At 42.8% G+C, this 4,040-nt stretch overlaps 1 protein-coding gene across 1 annotated transcript in view; it reads left to right on the forward strand.

Annotated features, from left to right (window-relative positions):
• LOC108306871 (kinesin-like protein KIF28P) overlaps positions 1 to 4,040 on the forward strand; it is a 77,601-nt gene that overhangs the window by 22,626 nt on the left and 50,935 nt on the right.

Here is a 4,040-nt window from a genome sequence, read left to right on the forward strand (position 1 = left end):
CTCAGGAGGCTGAAGCAGGAGAATTGCCTGAACCCAGGAGGCGGAGGTTGCGGTGAGCCGAGATCGTGCCATTGCACTCCAGCCTGGGTAACAAGAGCGAAACTCCGTCTCAAAAAAAGAAAAAAGAAAGAAAGAAAAAGGAAATGCAGATGATAGAAAACATTTCCCATCTCACTTTATGACGCCAGTATTACACCAAGAGCAGCCAAAGGTATTACAAAAACACTATAGACCATTATCTTTCACAGACACAGACACAACAATTATTAACCAAGTTTCAGCAAACAAAATCTAATCATACATTAAGTGGGCCTTAATATATGACTGTCACTATCAGGTAATATCACTGTCAAACCCAATCACTAACAAGCGGGGCCTTTCCTAGGGATGTAAAATTTGTTTAACATTTAAAGTTCATCATATAGAATAGGACATAGGAGAAAAAAATATGATACAATGCAAAAAGAGAATGTGACAAAATTCAACACTCAATCATGATAAAATTCTCCACAAATGCGAGGAAGTTTCCTAGAGATAGAACTTGCCTGAAAAGCAGCTTCCCTCATGTTTGACAGTGAAACAATGTGTTCTCCTTTGGATTGCAAGCAAGGCAACGTCTATTCTCATCACTTCTATACAACATTTACTACAAGTTCTAGCCAGGGCAAAAAGACAATTGGTAGGAAATAAGAAATAACGCAGACTGAAAAAGAAGTAGGCTGGCGGGTGGCTCACACCTGTAATCCCAGCACTTTGGGAGGCCAAGGCGGGAGGATCGCCTGAGGTCAGGAGTTCAAAACCGGCCTGGCCAACATGGTGAAACCGTCTCCACCAAAAAATACAAAAATTAGTCGGGCGTGGTGGCGGACGTCTGTAATCCCAGCTATTCGGGAGGCTGAGATGGGAGAATCACTTGAACTGGGGAAGTGGAGGCTGCAATGAGCTGAGATCAGGCCATTGCACTCCAGCCTGGGTGACAGAGACTCTGTCTCAAAAAACAAAAAGAAGGGTGGGCACAATGGCTCACGCCTGTAATCCCAGCACTTTTGGAGGCCGACATGGGCAGATCACTTGAGGTCAGAAGCTCCAGACCAGCCTGGCCAACATGGTGAAACCCTATCTCTACTAAAAATACAAAAATTAGCCGGGTGTGATGGTGAGCACCTGTAATCCCAGCTACTCAGGAGGCTGAAGCAGGAGAATTGCCTGAACCCAGGAGGCGGAGGTTGCGGTGAGCCGAGATCGTGCCATTGCACTCCAGCCTGGGTAACAAGAGCGAAACTCAGTCTCAAAAAAAAAAACAAAAAAAAAAAAAAAAAAAAAAAAAAGAAAGAAAGAAAAAGAAGTAAAACGATTTGCAGATGACATGATTATATAAAAAATCCTGCTGAGGCAGAAAGATCACTTGAGGCCAGGAGTTCAAGACTCCAGCGAGCTATAATCACACCTGTGAACACCCACTGCACTCCAGTTTAGGCAAGAGAGTGAGACCTTATCTCTAAAAAGTAAAATAAAACATAAAAATCCTAAGTGATCTACAAAACAAAATAGCTACTACAGTTAAGAAGTGTATTTAGAAAAGTCAATATACAGAAAGTAGCAGTATTTCTAAACTATAATAGCGATGAACAATTGGAAAATAAAATTTTAAAATATTTACAATGGTATAAAAAATATGCAATACTTTAAGGATAAATTTAGCAAAATATGTGCAAAAAATGTACATTGAACACTATCAAACATTACTGAAAGATTTAAATAAATTAGAAGACAATTTTATTAAGAAGTTAAATTGATCAACAGATTCAAGCAATCCCTATCAAAATCCCAGCAGGCATTTTTTGGTAGAAATTGATACACTATTTCAATAATTTATGTAGAATTGTAAAAAGGACGCAGAATGGCCAAAATTTTGAAAGAGAATGAAGCTGGAGAACGTAAAACCCACCACAAAGCTACGGTAATCAAGATAGTGTGATATTGGTTAATTTTTTATTTAATTAATTTATTTATTTTGAGATGGAGTTTCACTCTTGTTGCCCAAACTGGAGTGCAATGGTGTGATCGCAGCTCATTGCAACCTCCACTTCCTGGGTTCAAGCGATTCTCCTGCCTCAGCCTCCCAAGTAGCTGGGACTACAGGCATGCGCCACCACACTTGGCTAATTTTGTATTTTTAGTAGAGATGGGGTTTCCCCATGTTGGCCAGGCTGGTCTGAAACTCCTGACCTCAGGTGATCTGCCCGCCTCAGCCTCCCAAAGTGCTGGGAACAGGCAGGAGACACCACACCTGGCCTGGTATTGGTTTAAAGACAGACATATGGATCAATGGAATAAAATAGAGTGTCCAGAAATAGACCCTCAGAAATATCATCAACTGATTCTCTACAAAGGTGCAGTAATGGGTTGAATGGTGACCCCCAAAATTCATGTCCACCTAGAACTTCAGAAAGGGACCCTACGTACAAATAGGATCTTGGCAGATGAGGCCATACTTGATGGAGTGAGCCCTAAATCCAGTCCTTATAAGAAGAGGGACACAGGGATCCATGTGGGAATGGACACAGAGTGGAGCCAGGCAGGAATAAGCAAAGGAGCCCTGCCTGCCAGAAGCCGCTGGAAGCCAGGGAGAGGCGAGGGAGGCTCTGGAGGCCTCAGAGGAAGCATGGCCATGCCAACACCTAGGTTGTTAGCATCTAGTTTCCAAAACTGAGAAAATCCATTGCTGTTGTTTGTGACCACCAGTTTGTTGTAATTTCTTATGGACACCTAGTAAATTAACAGGTGACAAGTTATTTTCAAATGAAAACCTTTTCAACAAGTGATGCTGAAGATATTGGATATTCACAGGGGAGGAAACAAAAGAAGCTTGGTCCTTTCTTTGCATTGTATAAAAAATTAACTTGAGGCAGGGCACGGTGGCTCACACCTGTAATCCCAGCACTTTGTGAGGCCGAGGCAGGCAGATCACCTGAGGTCAGGAGTTCAGGCCTGGCCAACATGGTGAAACCCCCATCTCCACTAAAATACAAAAATTTGCCAGGTTGGGTGGCAGGCAGCTGTAGACCCCGCTACTTGGGAGGCTGAGGCAGGAAAATTGCCTGCACCCAGGAGGCAGAGGTTGCAGTGAGCCAAAACCATGCCTGGCCTGTATTACTTGTTTAAAGCTTTCAATCCATAAAAATTAAACACATGCAAAAAAAGTTTTCCCAAATCTCCAATCGCGCTGAGAAAACAAAACAGCAAAACTGGTTACTTTACTTAGTAACATGCCTTAGGTTAGCACATAGCTTCTAGGGTAGAGTCAGCATCTGTCATACAAATATATTTTTCCAGTAAAAGCATGGTCACAGTGTTCTGGGAAACGACTGGTCAAACTCCACATTTTAAAGTCTGGAGCTCCCCTAACCCTTTTATTGGAATAATTGTTATCCCTTTCTCAAAAGAGACAAACATGACATGAAAATTGGTTGTCTACTGTCCTCACGTAAATCACTCTAAGTTGGTATGTGCATTTTCCCCAGAAACTAAAATGAAATGTTACATACATATATATATTGTAACAAATGGAATATATAATGCTTAGTGTTTAACTGGTGCTATTGGAGAGCGAGAAGAAATAGGCCCTTTGAAACAGCCTCAAATAAGAGAACTATTGCTGTCTCTGGCCACGGCCCAGATGATAAAAGGGGCCAGACCACATCCCCTCCCTTTCAGCAACTGTGGGCACAAACATTTCTATTTTCCACTTAAAAAAGGGGGGTGTAGCCAGGCGCTGTGGCTCACTCCTGTAATCCCAGCACTTTGGGACGCCAAAACGGGCGGATCACGAGATCAGGAGATCGAGACCATCCTGGCCAACATGGTGAAACCCTGTCTCTACTAAAAATACAAAAAAATTAGCTGGGCATGGTGGCAGGCGCCTGTAATCCCAGCTACTCAGGAGGCTGAGGCAGGAGAATCGCTTGAATAAGGGAGGCAGAGGCTGCAGTGAACTGAGATCGCACCATTGCACTTCAGCCTGGTGACAGAGACCCTCT

The sequence above is a fragment of the Cebus imitator genome, unplaced genomic scaffold (assembly GCF_001604975.1).
Source record: "Cebus imitator isolate Cc_AM_T3 unplaced genomic scaffold, Cebus_imitator-1.0 Scaffold75, whole genome shotgun sequence".
Lineage (NCBI taxonomy): Eukaryota > Metazoa > Chordata > Mammalia > Primates > Cebidae > Cebus > Cebus imitator.